General features: G+C 35.0%; 1 long non-coding RNA gene across 1 annotated transcript; it reads right to left on the reverse strand.

Moving 5' to 3' along the window:
- Positions 1 to 11,965: 11,965 nt before the first annotated feature.
- LOC149415181 (uncharacterized) lies at positions 11,966 to 14,388 on the reverse strand. Its single transcript, XR_016303874.1, has 3 exons — positions 14,272 to 14,388; positions 13,352 to 13,501; positions 11,966 to 13,252 (listed from the first exon to the last, which is right to left on the reverse strand). It is a non-coding gene; the product is annotated as an uncharacterized LOC149415181 (long non-coding RNA).
- Positions 14,389 to 23,064: the final 8,676 nt, after the last annotated feature.

Consider the following 23,064-nt stretch of genomic DNA (forward strand, 5'->3'; position numbering starts at 1 on the left):
CTTGAGTGGTTCAGGAAAGTCACCCGTGCTAAGTGATTTATTGAAAACATGAACTAGGAATGGAGCTAGAACATTAGAACATTGTTTTAATAACCATGTCGGTATAGGATCAAGACTGCACTGTTTATTAGGCGAGCTTGAAATAATTTTTATTACTTCTTCCAGCGTTGTGGGTTTGAATGAAGACAAAGTTCCTTTAGAATTTAAAGTGAATATTGGCGGAGGGGCGTGAGATGCGGAAGCACGAATGGATTCAATTTTTTCCCGAAAAAAATTGAGAAGGCTTCCGGGGTAATATCTATTTTCGTTGGAACAGTGACTTCGGAAATTACAGTCTTTATTGAGTTCCAAAGACTTCGCGGGTTGGTTCGCTCAGAGTTAATCTTTTCTTTCCAATACTCTGTTCTTTTGGAATTTATTTTACTCGTATACTGTTTTTGAGCAAGGATCCACTCGTCTTTTGTAGTTACAGAAGAGTTTTTCCTATAGGTCCTCTCTAATTTCCGCATAAGTCTCTTCTAGTTTCGACATTCATCGTCAAACCAGCCGTCAGACTTTCGAACTTTCCGTGTTTTTGATGATGTCGGGGCATATTTATTTAACAGACATGAAAGTGTCTTATTATATGTCTTGACAAGTTCGGTAGGGGTCTTTGTTTCCCATACATTGGGTGTACATAAGAGAGAGGTCTGTAACTCTTCCAGAAAATCACTAAAGCTAAATTTACGCCATTCCCTTGTTACAATTGTTGTATATGGTACTTTAGGCGGGTTAAAATCAATATCAGTGCAAACAAGCCGATGGTCTGACAGTCCTATATCACGAATATCTGCTGAAAGCGGTGGATCACTGTTCTTTGAAATTAGTACATCTAATGTACCACTAGCATCATGAGTTGGGACGTCGACCCATTGGTGGCATCCAAAGCTGGCTAATAGATCTAAGAATTTAACAGTGTTTGGTGATGTCACGCGCTCGAGACGAATATTAATGTCGCCTGTAATAATGAGTGTGTCGGAGAGTCCGACTGAAACTTCCAAAAACTGTGAAAACTCATTATAAAATTCGACAGAGATTGGTTTCGATCCGGGCCTATAAAGGGTGCACAACATGAACGACGTTCCTGAAGAAGAAACCCTGCATCCAATATACTCAAACGTGTTAAATGTACCGAGAGCTACTTTGTTTAGCCGTAATCCTGGTCGGGCTATTATCGCGACACCCCCGTGATTCACGTGTGAGATATTGTTTGATGGTAGATCCCTACTAGGTCGGGCTTCTTCAAGAACCACATACCCTAAAGCTCGGAGTCTCTTAATTGAGTACGAATCACTGTTCTCGTGCCAAGTTTCTGTGATAGTAAGGATATGGAGTTTTTGGTCTCTGAAAATATCGTCCACCACCTCCAGTTTGTTGTTAAGGGATCGAGCATTCCAGGAACCAATCGCAAGCTGTCTGCTCCTATAGTTGGCATGTCGTTCTAATCTAATTTCATTTAAGTTGTTGTGGAATTTATCAGAATCGCGGAGGGCTTTAGACGGTAGGTAATTCTGTTTGTCGATCGGTTCGACTACTTGAACATCCTGTACTGACGGAGACTTATTATTATTTTCATTACCATTGTTATTATTAATAATTTTTGGAACGTATTGTTCCTTCCTGCATAAATATTTTGTTTTTTGTCCACCGCGACACCCCCTGTATCTAAATTTCACATACGGATCACGGACTGGATTGTAAATGGTTTCATTTGCAGTCACTGAAGGGTTCAACACACTATCACTTTTAAAACTTAGGAGTATAGCCCGATCACTTACAACGGGAGTGTTTTCGGCCTGTGCTGCATCACAAAGTATTGTGTCATATTGTTCCTTTCTGATGCACAGTGTATGTTTTTTATGATATCGTCCAGCACGGCAACCACGAAATCTAATTTTACGAGCAGTATTATTATCGCGTCCAAGGTCATATAATGATATTTTTGCGTCTAATTTAGGGTCCAAAAAAACACTTTCACTTTTGAGATGTAGTAGTGTCGCCCTGTCGTATCGGATATTGTTTACAGTCACCATAGTTCAAAGAATACCCATTATAAATCACTTGACGCATTTACACTTGACACGGTTGCTCGCTTGTCTTTCACACTGCACATGTGGCCAATTCTTTCGACCGATTTTACCGATGCTGCAGCGTTCTTATGCACTTCTAGAACAACGTGGCAGATTTGAATTTAAAATATTTGAAAATTTGTATTAAAACTCGAATTAATCTCGAATCAGCGACACTAAAATTATTTTACTTTTATACATCTAACTTAAAAATTATTGCGGTTATTTTACACTTTATTTACACCGAAAAAATTGAGAACTTCCCAAGATTTTTCAAAATAAACGCGGAGCGCTTAAAAAAGCAGCCGGCCGCCCCTAGAGCGCCTCTTACTCAGATAAGTTTGTAAAATTGTCGCACCCAATCCCTCTAAGGATGCATCCGTTACTAATTTTACTGGTATACGTGGACCTGTACCAGCTGTTGCAGATGATTTCCATTCGTTTATATTTTGTTTTTTTTTTTAATTAACTTGTCTTGTACTTTTTAATTCTTATTTTCTGTTTTCTTTTCATATGTTTCTTTTTCCCTGTCTAAGGATAACACACTGTTTTTCTTTTTACAGACACTGTAAGCACTCTTATATATTTGTGTTTACTAATTATCTCTCTTACTTCTTATTTTTTTTTTTTTTTTTTTGTAATTATTTTTTATTTTTAATAATAAGTTTACATGGTACATAATTCATTTTACATCTTGTATTTTTTTACTACTCTTCCATTGAAAGCATTTGCTTGTGTATGGAAGGGGAGTGTACATAAATGTTGTTGTTAGTTAGTACTTAAATAATTCTTTTTACATAAATGTATGTTTGCTGTAGTATTTTTGTTGATAGTAGTGATGGATAATATATTAATTTATTAAATTTAAAAAAGAAAGGAAGTTATGGAAAACTAAGGATATTTGTGAGATTAATTAAATGACAGTAGTTTTTTTTTTCAGAATATTTTTAAAGTGTCTTTTGACAGAGAGCAGTATTCGGGTTTTATCATTAATGCTTCTGATTTCTTCTGGTAGACGATTGAAAAAAGTTCTTCCCTGGTAAGTATAATGATGTTGTGCAAAAGACGTATTTAGTTTTGGGCATAGAAAAACATGTCTAAGTCGCGTTCTGTTTTCATTTAAAAATTGATATTTATCTTTTTCTTTTATAATTTGGATTAATGAGTTTTTAATATATAGGTCTTTAAATGTAGGTACTTGAAATTCTTCAAACAGGCGTTCTGTTGGGTAGTCAAAGGATTTTTTTAATATAATTTTAATAATGGTTCTTTGTATAATTTTAATTGGAAGAAGGTTACATTTATACGCGGATCCCCCAACTAATAATAGCGTATTGTAAAGTGGATTGAACTAAGGCATAGTAAATTAAATATAGATTTTTTATCGACAGAAAGTTTCTAATTCTTAAAAATATATATATTAATTTTCTAATTTTGTTTACTACTTGACATATTTGTTCCTTCCATTTCAGATTTTTATCAATAATTACTCCTAGATATTTAATTTTATTTGTTGTTTTTAGTACTGTACAGTTTGATTTGCAATTGTTTTGGCTGTGAATTTTAGTATTATTATGTATGACAATGTTAAAATTTTTAGGAGTATCATTTGTATGGATTGCAAATGGAATTACAAATGTCTTTTCATTATTAAGTGACAGTAAATTAGTGTCGAAAAAATTCTTGAGCGTGTTGATGTCTTCTGTGGCCTTTAATTCTACATTTTCCCAAGTCTTATCACTTATTATTAATACTGTATCATCGGCGTATGACGTAATTTGACCGTGTAAAGGTTGAAAAAAAATATCGTTTACATATATAGTAAATAGAATTGGTCCAAGCACTGTACCTTGGGGGATTCCAAAGCTTGTAATCTCTTGATCACTTTTAACACCATTGATTTTTACTACTTGAGGACGGTTTTTTAAGTAGTCGGTGATCCATTTAATCGCGTTGCCTTTTATGCCGATATTATTCAATTTTTTTAATAGCATCTCATGGGATATGCTATCGAATGCCTTTCTAAGGTCAATAAATATACCCGCACATTTTTTACCTTTATCTAATGATTCGTAAATGTATGAAGTTACGTTAGCAATAGCATCTTGTGTGCTGAGTGATTTTATAAAGCCAAACTGGTTTTTGTGTAATATTTTATTATTATCTAGAAAATTTACCAATTGTTTTTTTACTATTTTTTCAAAGATCTTTCCTATATTAGAAATAAGACATATTGGGCGATAATTCGTTGCTTGATGTGGATCTCCAGATTTGTAAATAGGTGAGATTATTGTGGTTTTGTAGTTCATTGGAAAAATTCCATTTGTTAAACTTAAGTTTATTAAATGAGTGATAGGTTTTATTAAGTGAGGTTTCATAGTTTTTAACATGTGTGTCGTAATAGAATCAAAACCGGGGGACGAACCTCCTTTCATATTTTCTATTATTTTCGAGATTTCACATTCTGTTGTTGTTTCAAAAATTGTAAGTATATTACGTTTCTGTATATTTTTATTTTTATGGTTTTCTTGGTTTGAAGGTTTATGAATATTTTTCGCAAGATTTTTCCCAACATTTGCAAAGAAGGAATTAAATATGTTTGCACATTGTTTAGGCTGTATATTGGCATCTATAATTTTTTTATCATGTTCAATGTACTTAATGTTTTGTGTTTTTTTTGTATTTTCTATGGCGAAATTAACAGTTTTCCACATTTGTTTATGGTTATTTTCTGAAGATAATATTTTATTTTTAAAATACTCTTCTTTACTTTTTTTAATATAAGATGTTAATTTATTTTTATATTTTTTATAGAAAATATATGCTTTTTCATCTTGGGGATTTTTTAAAGTTATTTTGTAAATTTTTTCTTTATTTCTGATAGATGTAATAAGTCCTTTGGTAATCCAAGGTTTTAAACATCTTAATTTTGATTTTATGTGTGTTGTTATCTCAGTTGTCGAATTTTTAATGTGTTGTGACATAATATTTTCGAAGTTAGTCGAACAAATTTCAGTATCATCACTGTTTAAAACATTATTCCAATCTTCCTTTTTTAATTTTTCGGAGAGAATAGTCATATCTATTGTTGATTTTTTGGTTACTAAATTATGTTTTTTATGTTTAATATTATTATTATACAGAAGTAAGCATGAGTGATGATTAGTTATGTTAGTTTTCCAAACAATTGATTTTATTTTGTGAAGATCTTTAATGTTTACATTTGTCCAAATGTGGTCTAAACAAGATGGAGTATGTTCTTTTATTTCCCTAGTATTTTTATTTATGCAAGATATAAAATTTTGTTCAGTCATACAATTGATGTATTCATTTTTGTTATTATTTTCTATTTTTTCATTAATATTAACGTTAAAATCTCCTACGACGAAGCAAAGTTTATTTTTTAATTTTAATAATATGTATTTGAGGTCATTAATAAATGTAATAATACTCGAGCCATGCGTTCTATAGATAGCTATTAGATGGTATATGGATTTGCCGAGTTTGAAATGTACTTCGATGCAGTTTACTAAGTGTATTGGATGTTCTATTATGTTAACAATACTAAATTTATTGCTTGCAAATATTATTATTCCGGAATTTTTATTGATGTCTACTTTGGTAGAAATATAGTTGTACTCAGGTAAGTTATAAGACGGTGACTCAGCGTTCGTAAATGTTTCGGATAACACTATAAAGTCCGGTTTTTTAATTAAATTATTTATTTTTAGAATTAATTCATCTAAATTTTTTTGAATTGAACGGATGTTTATGTGCATAATAATTATATCATTGATGTTTTTAGAAATAATTTTGTTACACGAATCGGTACATATACATTCATATTCTTGAATTTTAATATTTAAATCTAATTCGTTACTTAAGAAATCATCCATTTAATGCATTTTCGGTTGTATTTTACAAAATTATTTAAAAGATTTTTATTCAATGTCGTAGTTAATTCTTTCTTTGGCTAATTTAAGCATGTAAGATCGGAACTTACATGTTTCGCTGTTTGTTCGGTGGTCTACTTCATTCATTTTACTGTTCAAGGAGTTTATTTCTTTCTTCTTGTTAGCTGAGTTGCAGTTAGCGCATTTGGGTGGCATTTCCAGGGATTTACACTCGGAGATGGGATGATCTTCTGAACAGTGCTTGCATGTTGGTTTATTCATTCTATTGTAGCATTTTTGTGCTGTGTGTCCAAATCTTTGACAGTGGAAACATTGGGTAAGAGGATTGCAGTCTTCTACATAGATTCTCATGAATCCTAGATGAATTTTTTTTTTTATTAATAAGATGTAGTCTCATTTCGGGATTTGTTTGTAGTATTAAGTTTTTGCTGTTAGTTTTTTTGTTTGTAATGATGGCCTTAACTTGTAATATTTCTTTGTCTTGGTATTTTTCACATATCATTTTGATGTCGTTGTTTTGTTCAATGATGTCTTCTAAGAATTCTTTTTCGGTATAGTCTTTGTCAAGACCTTTGAATATTACGCATGGATCCGTTTTCAAAAGTACCTCCGCTATTATGGTTTTGTCGACTTCATTTATCTTATCTTTTAATTTTTTTGCGTCTTCTTTTTCTGGGCATGTTATTATAAGGTTTTTTTTTGTTTTTTTAATTTCGTATACTCGAATTCCCAACTGCGATATTTTAATCTTTTGTATTTTCTCTTTTATTTTTTCAGTGTCTTCTTCTTTTAAGCTTTTAATTATTATAGGAAATCGTTTTTCTTGCGTTTGTGATATTAAGTTTTTTACTGCAGAAGAGTATGAAAATGGGTATTTTTGTGCTTGGTTTTTTTCTTGAATATCACACTTTTCTTGTAATTTAGCTAATTCTATTGTCATGTGCGATATCATTTCCATGATGTTATTTATTTCTTTCATCATTTTTGATTTGGTTTCTTTGGTAAGTTTATTTTCTTCGATGATTGTATGTAAGTCACTTATGTTTTGTTTCGCCTTTGTTATGAAGGCATGCGGATCAACCGCTTCCTCCATTTTTCCAGGTTAAAAAAATATATTTTCCGTAAATTTATGTATTTGTATAATTTGTCTTGGGTTGAAGGTGTTATTTTATTTATTCACCGCTTACGGCGCTCACTCGCGTCCAACACCGTTGGAGGTTTGGGCGACACCGTATTCTTATTCAATACTTACTGTCCTCTCTACAGACCGTGCAGATCTTATTTTTACACCTTTAATTTTGTTTTTACTTATTTACCGTTGCCCTTATGTGGCACTTTTTGGATTGATTATTGTTTTTCATTTTTCCTCTTATTTTCTCTTCTTTTTGCATGTATTTTTTCCGGTTTTCTTTTCTTTTTTTTTAGTAACAGCAACGAGTTTACAGGCGAGAACTGAACTCCGTTGTCTGTTTTGTTTTGTTTATTTTCCCCATTAGGGGTTGGATAACGGGCCTCGTCCCCGCATGCACGACTGGAGCTTCTTATTATTTTTTCTTACCGGGGGACTCCGCCAATCACCTGCGCCACCCCTGATGAGCGTTGGTGGTCAGAGGGGTGACTGTGCGGGCTGAGGTAACCTCCACCCTGCCTCCGACCTCCTGACGCTTCTTTCCCCTAGGTTCTTTAGGGTTTTATCCCTCTTTTTCCAATACTTATCTTCAGGGCACCACCGGGTGGTCGGCTAAGGGGTGTGGAAGTCCTGACCTGCACCAGTCGCCCCAACCACCACCAATTTCTCAACAGGACTGCCAGTCGTGGTTCGGCGAAACTCCCCCGTCACTCTATTGTTTACTTTACTTTTATGTGTTTACAGGTACTGGAGTGTGGGTCCCCTCCACCAACTATCTGCCTGACACTTGAACTTGATTGTTTTGTTGTTTATTTTTCTGTGTTGTCCTTAGTTTAGTACTTGTAAGCGCTTGCATACCGCTTCATAACACCGTATGCGGGGACATTGAAGGCCTAGCTTCATTTATATAAATTGTAGAGCCGTTTATTCAAAAAAAATAGATTCATGCGAGAGCTCCGAAGGGGTGACCATAAGTCACCTATACCGGGGTGGGACAGGGTGGGTGTACCTTCAATGGTATACGTGGATCAAAATGTACTAACACGCAATCAGAAGAAATTTCTTTTTTAAGTTCTAAAACTGCATTTTCACAGTATTTTGACCAAATCCACTCCGAATCTTTTTATAATAATTTATATAGAGGTCCTAACAAACTAGATATATTCGGAATAAAATTTCTATAATAGTTAACTAAACCTAAGAAACTTCTTAACTGGTTAATATTACATGGACTACTAGACTCCATTATTGCTTTAACTTTACTTTCTAATGGTCTGAAACCTTCCTTCGAAATAAAGTACCCCAAGTATTCAATACTTGTTTTGAAAAATTCACATTTTTCTTCATTTACCGTGAGACCACAAAGTTTCAATCTATTCAAAACTGCTACTAAATTTTTATTATGTTCCGCAACTGATTTGCCCGTAATCAAAATATCATCGTAAAATATAATTGTTCCGTTTAAACCTTGCAATGAATTAAACATAACCCGCATAAATATACCTGGCGCTGCATTCAAACCATAAACCAGTCGAGTATATCTATATAAACCTATGTGTGTAGCTATGGTAGTTATATCTCTACTACCCTCACTTAACTGTAATTGTGAATATGCCATTTTCAAATCTAATTTAGAAAACATTACCGCTCCACTGATTTGTGTCAATAAATCCGTAATTACGGGTACTGGAAATTTATTTACAACCAAACCTGGATTAACTGTTAATTTATAATCTCCACAGATCCTAACTGATCCATCTTTCTTAATTATTGGAACAATGGGAGATGCATATCTACTCGTTTCTACTGATTGTAATATTCCCTCTGAAACAAGTCTATTAATTTCATGTTCGACTTTATCTTTAATAGCTAAAGGTATTTGCCTTGCATTGCACATTTTTGACTGAAATCCCTCTATTAATTCCAGCTCAACGCTATATTTATTAAATTTCCCTAATTTATTCGTTAATACGTCTCCAAATTGTGTTTTCAACTTATCGACATCTAAATTGCTTTCTTCATTAGCACCAAAATTATTTACTACCGTGCAATTATTCAAAAAACTAATGCTAATCCCAAATAATTCCATAAAATCTCTACCTAAAATTAAATCCGAACCATTTTCAATAACCACAAATTCAAAATTTTGTTGATTATTATTACATGTAACCAATAAATTTATTTTACCGCTCGCCTTTAGCGGCCTGTTATCGTCACTCGCTAAGTGTAAATTAAATTGCATTAAATTAACATGATTAAAATATAATTTATAGATACGTTCGGGTATGGCACTAATTCCCGCTCCTGAATCTATCATTGCCTCGAATGAAATATCATTTATTTTCAATTTAATTATATACGGTTCAATCCTCTTATTAATACTTGAGACAAAAATCTTTTTTTTAATGCACGAAATATTTCTACAAAATTTAGCAATGTGACCTTTTTGTCCGCATTTAAAACACTTCGAAAATTTATTATTCACAACCTTGCACTCTGATTTAAAGTGCCCGAATTTATTACAATTAAAACACTTTTTCTGTTCCGAATCTAGATGCTTCAATTTCGGTTTAAAATTATTACTATCGCGTGATGAACTTCTACTATGCCTCGAATTTAAATAAACACTTCGATGTTTCTATACTGATGGATTATTTTTCGGACTTTTTGATCGTGAACGTGAACTAGCTACTTGATAACACACTTTTTCATCTTTAAAATTTGCTTCTGAAGCCTTTAAACACGCTGCGATTGAAATTAATTTCTCAAACGAATTTTTTTCGCCCTCAATGAATAACCGTTCTCTAATTTTAGGGTTTCTCACATTACAAATGAATAAATCTTTTAAATTATCTTCAAATCTAGTACTGAATTTACAATTAATGGATAAACTTTTTAACCGTGCCGCAAATTCTATTACAATTTCTCCCGATTCATTAACTACATTATAAAATTTTGATCTTTCTTCAAACAACGAAGTAACATTTTCACAATAATTACCCAAAAATTCACACAAAATTTCTACTGTGACATCATTTATTTTTTTAGGAGTAACCAACTCAATCAATAATTTAAAAGTTTCCTCCTCCAAAGCGTTCAAGAATATAGCACGTTTCTTTTCGGCAGTAATTTTCTCATCATATAATATGAAGTAATTCTCCAATCTTGCTTTGAAAACCCCGAAACAATCTGACTTGTGACTGAAGGTCTCTAATGGTTTAATTTGAGCCATGATTTTACAACAATATTAAAAAAAAAATTATCAACACAAAACTTAAACTACGGACTTAACTTAAGTCTAATGATGTTGAAGCTCTGGTTCTGGTCATCTACTCCCTCCTGTTGCAGATCTTCCTTCTTAACCTCGGCTGTACTCCACGAATAGCTCTCGACCGATAGTTCCCAAGGATCCGCTCTCAGCTGCTCCTTGCTCCAGTACAGCTCCCAGCTGTGCTGCTGTTGTTCAGCCCCAGGCTTCTTATGGTTTGAAATATATATATACAGCTCCCCGCTGGACATTTATCCTATTCACGATAACCCCCCTCCCGCGTGATTATCTTGAACAAATTTTTTTGATTCTGGTTTCGCAATTCAGCTCCCCGCTTAATTCTTTTCAAACTTATCTTTCAAAGATTCTACAATCCTGTTCTATGAATGTTGCAAGACTCCCCGTCCGTCACATTTAAAAGAGCACCGCCATTACGTGAATACTCTCCGAATTTCATGAATTTTAACAACACGTTTGCCGCGTAAATTCTTTTAAACTTCGCCACTGTTTTATTAATGACTAAATTTCCTCGTCGCCACTGTAGTATCCTGTAGATTCACCTTAAAAGGGACTTGGGTTCAGGATTGATAATGATACGTAAGGCTGGTTAAATATTTACAGAGATCGTTTATTGCTTGTTAACTGTGAGACTACAGAATACCGAATGACAATACAGACTACCGCCGAAGTGCTCCCCGCACCTCGCGGCCCGTAGGTAGGTACCGTGTACCACAGCCACCTTTTATGTTAAATATTTTTGTTTATGGCACGTCATAGTGTAATATTGTCATAATTTCGCGTCTATAATATCTTGTGTCTGTAGTCACGTCAAATCAATGTTTTTTTATAAATAGCTGATCGAGATACAATTCAATCCTACATTAGCATTCTTCAACATTCATTATCAACCAACTCTCGCTTCTCTCTCTAAGTTTAAATGTCTACCCTCTTCTGTGTGACATATTAAACGTATCAACAAAAAACACAAGTTTTTTTATGAGAAGCGAATCTCAATCTATCTCAACGGCAAGCCAATCCTTGGCGTGAAACGAAAGAAGCCAACACAAGCCGATCAGCCTTACAACCTGACTGGAGGCTTCTGGAGTCACGAACGAGGAAGCTGCTCAATCAAAATGTCAAAGAATATTTATAAGAAAAAATAATTTTGTTTTAACCACCATTTATTAAAATTGTTGAATAAATAGTTATGGTTCAACTTTATAGAGGTAGGTATCATTTTTTGAACTCTGAAATAAAACTTTAAACAACAAATCTGTAAAATGACAAAAATAGGTAGTTTTATTATGATATTATACCTCAAAAAATTCCAAGAACTCTTATCGTATTTTTTAAAATAATTTATTGAGTTAGTTCACATGAAAGATTTGCATACAAACTTTAATGAACATTTGGTAGTTTGGCGGGTAATGTAATGTAATGAAGAATAAAAAAGATCAATTCGTGGTAATTTATCAATTTATTAAATGTGTGAAACATATACAGAGTATTGACAATTATAACATTCATAAAAAATTGCTTTGGTACGTAAATAGTTATTAAAAACCGAGATAAAAACGTTTTAAGCTTGCGTAAGTCAAGGTTTAGTTGGTATTAGGTGGAGAGGATAAATAACGAAGTTAATAAACAAGAATGTAGAAAAAAAATTTCGATTTAACGATGAAATCTCAGTGTAGCCATTTTAAATCTTCCACAGTATTATTGATAAGATATAAGAAAGAAGAAGTTTTAGTAACGAAACTAATATTAGTACAAACAAATTCTTATTTTATTTATTTTTGAATATGTATTTCTTTCCTATGGAATGCGTCTCATAACTCCGATATGAATTAGTTATACGGTTTTTACGCGTCCTTCATCAACTAAACATAAATTCGTATGTTGAGATTTAAGTTCTTACATTGAAAGGTTTCGAAGCAAATGAATCACACAAGAGGCTGTTTATTTTTGTGAGTAAGCAAGTGATTTTTTAAATATTCCTTTTGGGAACTTGAATAGTTGCAATCAGAACATGAAATCGGTTTTTCTCCGGTATGGTTAAGCATGTGCCGTTTTAAATATAGTTTTCGAGAACATGAATACCTGCAGTATGAACATGAATAAGGTTTTTCTCCAGTATGGGTAAGCATGTGACGATTTAAAGCTACCTTTTGAGAAAATGAATAGCTGCAGTCTGAACATGAATAAGGTTTTTCTCCAGTGTGAGTAAGCATGTGAAGTTTTAAATATTGCTTTCGAGAACATGAATAGCTACAGTAAGAACATGATAAAGGTTTGTCTCCAGTGTGGGTAAGTATGTGAAGTTTTAAAATTCCCCTTCGAGAACATGAATACCTGCAGTATGAACATGAATAAGGTTTTTCTCCAGTATGGGTAAGCATGTGACTTTTTAAGTTTCCCGATTGAGAACACGAATAGCTGCAGATGGAACACGAAAAAGGTTTTTCTCCAGTATGGGTAAGCATGTGACTTTTTAAATGTCCCGATTGAGAACACGAATAGCTGCAGATGGAACACGAAAAAGGTTTTTCTCCAGTATGGTTACGCATGTGCAGTTTTAAATATACTTTTCGAGAACATGAATAGCTGCAGTCTGAACATGAATAAGGTTTTTCTCCAGTGTGAGTAAGCATGTGACGTTTTAAATATTGATTTTGAGAACATGAATAGCTACAGTAAGAACATGAAAAAGGTTTTTCTCCAGTGTGGGTAAGTATGTGAAGTTTTAATTTTCCCCTTTGAGAACATGAATAGTTGCAGACGGGACATGAAAAGATGTTTTTTCCAAGTTGCTTATTCAGGTCCGTTATCAAGTCTGAAAAGTACAGCGGATAAAGCTCGATAAGTATAAATATGTATTTACGATGAATTATGAAAAATTTAACGAATGCAAAAAATTGAACATCGATTATACCTGCAGTCTGGATAACACTTTTAGAGTGCGCTAGACATTCCTTTTTAACATCTGGCAGGTCTATCTCTATTTCCATATAAGGAATCCCGCCATCTTCTGCTTGGAGTCCCGGTTCTGCCTTGATGGGTACAGTCTCCACATAAATGCTACCTGAAATTACAAAATAGATATATCTCGACATCATGGGTATGGCATAAAAAATCATCGTCGTCGGTATGCTATTTTGAAGTTATTGTTTGATAACATAAAATTATTTAACCAAGCTCCTGCTTCTTGCAATAGCTTAGCATTATCGGGTACAAAATTTTTATTTAATAAAAAAAATGCAAAAAATAAATATACTTCAAAGAAAGATTTGGGGACTTTTTGACCTTTTTCGAAATAGAAATATAAAAAAATAAAATCAAAACATTTTTGTAATTGACCATAGGACCTTAGCCTTGTCGGGGCGCTGCTCTACTAGTGAACTAATCCGACCCTATTTCCTTCGGTAATATTTTAAACTGTAACATACTTCGACAAAGAAGTACCAACAATATCATCATTTTTCTTAACGCACATTTATGTAGGCTGCTATCTTTTTATGTATGATTGCAAGACTCTTATCGAACTAAATTCATTCTGGATAGTGTCATGGAAGAATAATATATGAGACATCTTTTTACTTCTCTGGGATGAATATTTGAGGTTTTACTCCTTAAGTTATTTCAAAAATTAAAAATAACACATTAATTAGAAAATTCAACGTACAAGGACAGCATTCCCACCTGACGTCTGTGGTGGGAAAGTGTCAAACGGATCACCCTGTTGCTCGCAAGTAAATTTTCTCGTGTGCGCCAATTCATGCGGGACGTACCTTCATTTGCAGAGTACTGGCTATGCGAGTTTATAAAAAAATACATCAAGGAAATTTAGCTTACCCGTCGTTTGGTGAATTCTTTCAGAGGGCTCAAAGGTTTCCTTTCTCATACCAGGATCCTCAATAATACTTTTAGAATAAGAAATTTCACTTGCTTCGATGGTGACAATCCCTTGCGTTGAAGTTTACGGTAAACCATAGACATATGAATATTAATAGACCTGCCCTAAGTGATTAAAAGCGTATTATCCCCACTCCCCATACCGGTTCCATTGAGCCGGCTGGGCTCGCGTACGGCCTCAAGTGATATTTGAAAACGTGACGTCATCATTCTTGTGCGAACTATGGTCGATGCATCATCGGTTCATTTTACGAAATAACACGGCAAAATGTTTACTTGTACTATGAAAACTGGTAAAAATAGATGCGAAAAAAGAGAATAAACCCAATTGTCGTATTACATTCCATATATAAGCAATATTTTATTTTATTTTAAGCATATTCACATCGTATAATATGAATCAGTTGTTACTATCACATCGAGAAACGTCTGGACGCGAAACACAAAGCTGGTTGGTTGCTGGGAAGTAAATTATGAATATAAAAGTGTCTTAACTAAATACTCTGAAACTAACTACGACTCTGAATATAGAAGCTGCCTTACTTTGCCGAATTTGGACTTCGCAAATTTGTTCATAACGTGGCGAGTAATTTGCGCTCCCATGTAAAAATGTCTATTCATTCAAAGCAGATTTTACTTTTAAGAAGTAAATGGTGATATTATAATGCGAGATGCCTATTTACTGTCAGATTGATTTATTGACGAATCACAGTCATCTTCACTCCCTTCGTTCTTCAACAGTTGATTTTACCCCTCGCCTTTATCTTCTCGTCTATTAATTCCTATGTCTGTGCGGTAAACCCATTCTACCTGTTAGGAGAAAATACTTGCTAAAAAGTTTTACTGATATGACTAGGTTATTATATAGAAATTAACCGCTCGAACGATGGCTACCCATATTAAGGATGGTGATTTATATCTTCTTCTTCTTTCGTATGGTGGGGGGTCAGAGGATTTATATGAATTAAAGTAAATTATAAATTTAACGATTTTTTACATGTTATTTTTTATAAAACCTAAAAATATAGGATTAGCAGTAAAATCCAAATGGATTCATTGGCAGTAACCTGCAGTAAGGAGTTTATATTTATGTTTCCGTACAAATGGAGGTATGATATTAATTAATCGAAAACAAGGAAAACACTCTCGCTCGAGTGGTTAAATTGAAGCGCAATTTAGGAATTTTTTCTCAGCGCTATAGGTATGATCCAAACATTATTATTATAAATAATAAATTGGAACCAATTGTTACGGCAAAGGTGGGTATGAACTAATTAGTTCATATTTATTAGTCTTACATCAGATAACGAACAACTTTGATTTTAAAAAGGGCGCCAGACAACAAACAAATTGTGAGTGTTGTCGCTGTTCGTTGTAAGGTTGAATAGGTAGAGCAGAATACCTCGAGGGCCGTGCCATTATTAACCTGTACACATAATTTTGGGACATCACAGGGCGTCAATGAAAAGACTGTATGTTGTTGAAACATGTAAGGTTACTATATTACAAATTATGGATTGACATTATATATATAGATAAGATGACTCACCCCAAAGGATTGACCCTGGTCGATAAAACTCATTACTATTTCTAACTATCTAATAACACTGCGTTCGATGTTAAGCGTCGGAGAGATCCGAGGGTTGGCAGCAGCCCTCGGCGTTGCCAGGGATCCAATCTCAGGAACTGTGGGGCGGAGGTAACCCTCGACGTGGTGATGATCTGTAGTCACGTTATTTGTCGCATGAACGGTGCGTCCCGCGGCGGCGATGTATGTGAGTAAATAATAATCTCGCCAAATAGATGGTTTAGTTTATTGCGGAAAAGCACAACACTCACTGGAGGATACCAGGACGGGAGCCGATAAGGTTTCGATGCTCTTCATTACGCCATTCAATCGAGTTCGGCTTCACGCCGTAAATGTAACATCTGTGCTATTGATTTGACATTTACAAATATGCACAACCCATAATTAATACTCAGCACTCGAACCACTGTGCTTGAAATCGTACGATTAAGATGACACTTTTATTAAATAATTGACTGTATCCAACCGATCCACTGGGCCTCCTCGTGGATCCGTTCTAGAGTGGCCGGAAACAGGAAACTTCCTTCTTCTTCCCTCTCGGTGTTGCTCTTGTTCAAAATAAACAAAGATTGTCAAAGACAATGCTGCCCATTACATTTCTATTAATGCCAAAATCCCGTCATCATTGGGTGTTGTGACGTAGCGTCATAACAATACCCCGCTCGCCCAACAAATGTTTGCCCTCAAACATGTTTATCTAACTAACCTAATCCTAATCTGTTCAGGTCAATCCTCCGGGTGTTCTAAAAAGAAAAAATAAATTTGCATTAATAAGTAAAACTTGTATTGTAGCAGGCACACTACTAGAAATAAAAATAAAATAAAATACAATACGAATGAGTTCATTATGATTCCAATCGCACCCATCTTGCCCGGCAAGATGGTGGGTTCACAACGCCGTCATTCAAGACCAAAAACTTAAAATTAAGGTAACTTAACCTAAAGAACAAGGTGAACCAATGTTCCGTGAACGGGGTCCGTCAACACCCGCAGCATTGAAAATACTGGGTGAAGATTATCTGACTTATGTCTTGGACTACCGTTAACGTTACATCTACAGCATAAACATCATTAGTTTTATAAGTCTAAACACTATTCGTTGGACAACACATTCTTAATTTTAAATTATACCTATGTGTGTCCAGCACATCAATTATACACTATATGCATCATAGCATCACTGACCCAAGGTAGGGTTCTAGAAAGCCATTTAGGCAACACTTTAGGGTGCAAGCAGCCCTCACTTCACTGAATCTACGTCCTTTTAGGAGAAAGAAAAATGTTCGCTACTAAGAGCTTTCCTATTCTACCTAAATCGGTCCTTTGGGTGAGTTTTCACAGAGTAGTTTTACATAAAAAGAAACATTGTAATAATGCAAATCTCAGAATGTTCTTAAGAAGTCGTAAGTCTTTACACGCTCGCAGGAGTGTAAGCTAGGGTAATCCATAAGGAATGTCAACAACCTAACCAATAGGAAAGGCGCTAGTATTATAGTATACATCCATGATAAAAAATATGGTGTAATCGGTAAAACATGCTATCTATTATCAATTAAATAGACATTTTAATGTAATTGTGCTCTCAAAACAACAAGTTGAACAGTATATAAGAACAGATATTTAATTTAATATATTATTTAGGGAAACTTTCTTAGTTACCAATTATATTATTATAAAATATGATAGAGACATTGGTATTTTGAATATAAAGAAGAGTAACATAAAAAAACAATGAAATTCTGGTGATACTTTAGAGTACAAAGATGTCTAGACCCATACATCTGTGCAATCCAGGGGTCATTCCAACCATAACCAATCTTACTTACATACTAAACATAATGTAAACAAGTGGGCTTGAAACGCAAGTTGACAGTAGGCGATTGTCAACGAGTATTTCAAGTTTACAAATTAAAACACATATATAAAATAGTTTTTTTTTTTTTTGCTTGCTTGCTTTGCTTTCATCTGCTTGTTCGAACCGTGCAATAAGGTACATAAAGTAAATAAATAGTAGTATTTGAATAATATGAAATAATCAACTCGAGTATCATAACTAGAGTCGAAAAATAAATATTTTATAATATATATAATATAAAAGTTTTGTCGTGGCGACAATTTGAATCACATTACACGCCCACGCGGTTTACTTAAGTGATTTTAACAAAATGCACGTATGACAGGACCAAAGTCTGTCTAGAATGCTGGAGTATCCCAACTCGGTTGATCAGACCGGCTGTGAAAATCCGAACATTACAAAAATAACAAATGAAACTATTTACGTTTTATTCCGAGTACTTCGGCAAGGATGGCCAGTCCCTCCGAAGCATCATCGGAAGAAAGTTAAACTGGTACGTTGTCTGACTTAACTATGTCTTTCACATGAAAGTCGCCAGTTTCTTTGCCCTTTAAATCAGCTAGCGTATAAATTAAGTCTGATTTCTTCTTTACTACAACATTTTGTACAAAACGAGGGGCTAGTTTTTGAGCAAAATAATTCAATGCACTAGATTGTACGAAATTCCTTCTCCAGACCAGGTCACCTACCTGATAGGTAATATGCTTCCTGCGCAAATTGTAATGGTTAGCTCCCTTTTGATAAGCTTTGAGGAGAGCGTTTGAGACTTGCTCGTAGACCAAAGACAACTCTTTTAATTTTTGTGCATATGCTTTAGGTTGAGCACAACCTTGCGAATTGGTTTCCTCATCGGCTAACGGATTACGATGCAGATCGCCGTCTAGTATCTGCTCCCGACCGTGCATTAAGAAGTTAGGTGTATAACCTGTAGCGCAATTGACCGTATTGTTCATAGCTGATTGAACTTGAGGAAGAAACTTAGACCAATTCCTGTGATCTGACTCAACTAAAATAGATAGTGCTGTTCCCAATGTCTGATTGTAACGTTCCACTACATTATTTTGAGGAGTATACAATGAGTTGTAAAAAGGTGGTCGTATGTTGTAACTATTAAGTAAGTCTTTGAATTCTTTTGAAACAAATTGACGTCCATTATCACAGACGACGGTACGTGGTACACCGTGAACAAGGAAGATGTTCTCCTCTAAGTTTTTCACGATGCTTTTCGCGGAGCCGTTGCGCAGCGGAAATAGCCATGTAAATTTAGAAAAGACATCTACACACGACAGAATAACAGTAAAACCTGAGTAGCTCCGAGGTAAGGGGCCTACTAAATCTATAGACAACATTTGCATGGGTCTTGTCACTTTTTTAGGGTTTGAAGAGATGCCGTTAGGTGGTGATGTACTTATTTTATGTGCCTTACAGATAGTACAGCGACTTACAAATTGTTTAACGTCTCTGTACATATTAGGCCAATAGTATCGTAATTGTAATTTTTTGTATGTTTTAAATACTCCAGGATGACAAGCTCGCGAGGACTCGTGTGAGTTAGCTAAAATAACCTGTCTATCTTCCTGAGGAACCACCTTTTTCCATGCGGTGTCCTCGCACAGAGCCAGACGAGTCTTGGTATGTCGAAACAATTCATTGTTGTTTATTTGAAAATTTTGAAATCTCTGAGGAAACTCTTGGCAACCTTTCCAAGTTTTTAAATACCAAGAATCTGTCGTATGGCTTGAATCTATACCCGACAATACGGCAAGGTCCATTCGTGAGAGTACGTCTGGTACTACGTGTTGTGTCCCTTTGCGATGGACAACGTTAAAGGAGAATTGTGAGAGACGAGAACTCCACCGTGCTAATCTACCACTAGGGTTTGACAAAGACCCCAGCCACTTTAAACTTGAGTGGTCAGTGACAACCGTAAAGTGTGCACCCTCTATGTAAGGTCTAAAGTGCGTTACTGAATCCAACACTGCTAGAAGTTCCCGCTCTGTAATGCCGTAATTTCGCTCGTGCACGTTTAAGCACCGTGAATAATATGCGATGGGATGTTCTTGCCCATCTATATTTTGAATTAAGACTCCGCCTATTCCTACAGAACTTGCATCACAATGTATTGCAAAGGGCTTGGAAAAATCCGGGCAACTTAAAACAGGAGCCGTGGTCAAGGCTTTTTTCAAGTCGTTAAACGCGGTCTTAGCTTCTGGAGTCCAAGAAAAATTGCTGATTCCTTTCTTGGAACCAGTAAGTCTGGTCAGTGGGGCGGCAATGCCTGAGAAACCCTTAATAAATCGTCGGAAATATCCACATAAACCGATGAAAGCACGAATTTGTTTTGCATTTCTAGGTACGGGGAAGTCTCTAATGCTTTCTATTTTTGTAGGGTCTGTCCGGAGACCTTGCGAGTCAACCATATAACCAAGATATTTGAGCTCGGCTTTGCAGAATTCCGATTTTTTTAGGTTGATGGTTAGACCTGCGTCTCGTAGTCTTTCGTAGACACGGTTCAATAAATCAAGGTGTGATTCTAAGTCTTCTGACACCAAAATAAGATCATCTAAGTAGCAGAAAGCGTTTTCATCGAATTCTGGACCGAACAAGGCATCGGCCAATCTTTGGAGCTCGCTAGGGGCGTTTTTAAGTCCAAAGGGCATACGTGTGAATTCAAACAATCCTCGACCCGGTACAACGAACGCTGTCTTTTGGCAGGAGTCCCTATCTAAAGCGATCTGCCAAAAGGCTTTAGAAAGGTCTATGGACGAGACGTACCTGGCACCGCCAAGCTTGTCCAGGATCCTTGATATATACGGAAGAGGATATGAATCGCGAATTGTAACGTTGTTAATTTTCCGTGAGTCGAGGCAAAAACGACCCGTTCCGTCTTTTTTTGTCACTATAAGTACTGGACTTGACCAGGGAGAACGTGAAGGACGGATGACTCCTAATTTTAACATCTCGTCTACTTCTGTTTCCAACTGTTTTTGTCTAGCTGGGGATAAAGGATAATACCTCTGTTTTATTGGAGGTCCTGTGGTAACAATTCTATGTTTGACCAAATGTGTCAAACCTAGTCCGCGTTCTTCAAAAGAGATGGATTTAAATTTATCGATCACCGCAGAGAGAGCCCGATTCTCTGACGGAGATAATGATGAGGCTGGCCTAATAGCCCGCAACCCATTAATCTTGCCTTCCGAAGAAGGTTGACTAGCTCTTGAAAACAACTCCGGTGCGATGCGGAATTGCATCCAAGAGTCTATTCCTAATATAAAATTTGGAGACAACGACGGGATGACGTAAAATAAAACTTCCTTTGTAATGGACTTGTACGTCACCGGCAACGTCATTGTCCCTAAGACAGGCTGAGCCGTTCCATCAGCTGTCGTAACACTAATTCTAACCTTATCTAATACTATACCTAAATTTACAAAAATTTTGTAGGTGTCACCTCCCAAGCATGAGAGAGAAGCACCACTATCTAACAAAGCATCAAAATAATCATTAAATATATTTATACGAGCATACGGTCGACCATCCTTTCCAGTTTCCGCCTCCCGTGGCAATGGGCCCACTACCTCGGACGAAGGAACCGAAAGGAACTGGTGAACCAGACGGAGCCAACGCTCCCACTCCCTCTTCCTTTCGCGACAGGAAGGGGCATGGCGAGATTGACCCCCATCTAGTTTTTTGATTTTCCTGATCCTGAATTATTAAGTGCTCCAACACGGGATTTATTTGGTAACGCAGCCTTTTTTCTGCAATTATCAATAGAGTGACCAGGAATATTACAAAATTGGCAAGTAACTTTCCTCGTGAAAGTTCTAGACTTGCTCTGTTCTTCATGAGAAGGGTGTTGTGTGTTGTGAACACCACGATTGCGTTCTGAATGATAAAGATTATTATTTTTATTTTGTTCAATAGGTGGTCTTGGATTATAAGACGGCTGCCTGTAATTATTATAATTATTATTACCAACCGGTGGTTTGAAATTGTACGACTGACGTCTATAATTACTATTATTATTATTTGTTGTACTAAAGGGAACCTGCTGTTCTACTTTATTGTAAGCCTTTTTATTTTCCGATCTTCCGAAACCTAAAGACGAAGACGCAAATTCTTGGTCTAATGTTAAAAATGATTCAAGGTTTCCAGCATGTGTGGTTAATTGCTCAAAAGTATCAATGTCCCTAGAAACTAAAAGATTTGTATATTTGCGAGATAAAGCTTTTTTTGCAAGTTTAAGTAATTCATTATCTGGTAATTTCGCGTCCAGCATGTTATTTAACGCCTTCATATTTAATGTGAATTCTAACACTGACATGTCCTTCGGCTGTCTCATATTAAACAATTTTATTTTCATGTCTGTCTGTAAGTCATTACCTTCAAATTGTTTTATCAATAACTTCGACAGCTCGTCCCACTGTAAATCTTCACGATAAATGGATCTGAACCATAATAAGGCAACACTTTCTAATAATTCCGGAAAAACGCGTACTAAATTCTCGTGTGAGACATTCTTGATTCTACATTTCTCGTTTAGAAGAAGAAGAAATTCTCTGACATTTGTTTTTCCATCAAATTTGAGTTTCCAATTATCGACGTTTATTGTTGTGGGCTCTTTGTAAATAATTTTTGTATGTTTGATAATTTTATACGGTCCCTGTGTTTCCCCTTCAGAATCCGTGTCGATTAATTCTGAGTCAACAGGTGTGGATTTGTTCAGTTTTTTATTAAAATCACGCGCCTGTTTACGTAGACTTTCGAAAGTAGTTGTTGGTATAATGTTTCTTGATGTCAACTCTACGATTAGTTCCTCTTTTGATGCATTATTAATGTTTGGTATAGGTGACGACATCTTGAGGCTTTAAGTTAATATTCAATTTCTAGAAAAAAATTTAATTCCAAAAAAAATGTTAAATTAAAAAAATATTTATTATTCTTTTTTTTTTTTAATTCGAAATATCCGTTTTTCTTAAAAAAAATAAATTATTATTATGAAAGAGATGAGAAGAGAAAAAAAATAATCGATAATAATCGAAACCACTGTCGATTAATAATCGAGACCACAGTCGATTAATAATTTATCCCACTGTCGATTAATATGTAGATACCGCTTGGTATTTAAAAAAATATATACTCCCGTGAATTATTCTTATTAGAATAAGTGAACATTATTTCTGATTTTAAATTAATAATAATAATGCTAGTCGCTTATCGTAAACAAGTCTATTTTTAGAAAATGCATTATAATCCTCGTAAATGTTGAATAGCAATTATTTAATAATAA

This window comes from Hesperophylax consimilis, chromosome 19, assembly GCF_061612785.1.
Source record: "Hesperophylax consimilis isolate HC1 chromosome 19, BYU_Hcon_1.0, whole genome shotgun sequence".
NCBI classification, from domain to species: Eukaryota; Metazoa; Arthropoda; class Insecta; order Trichoptera; family Limnephilidae; genus Hesperophylax; species Hesperophylax consimilis.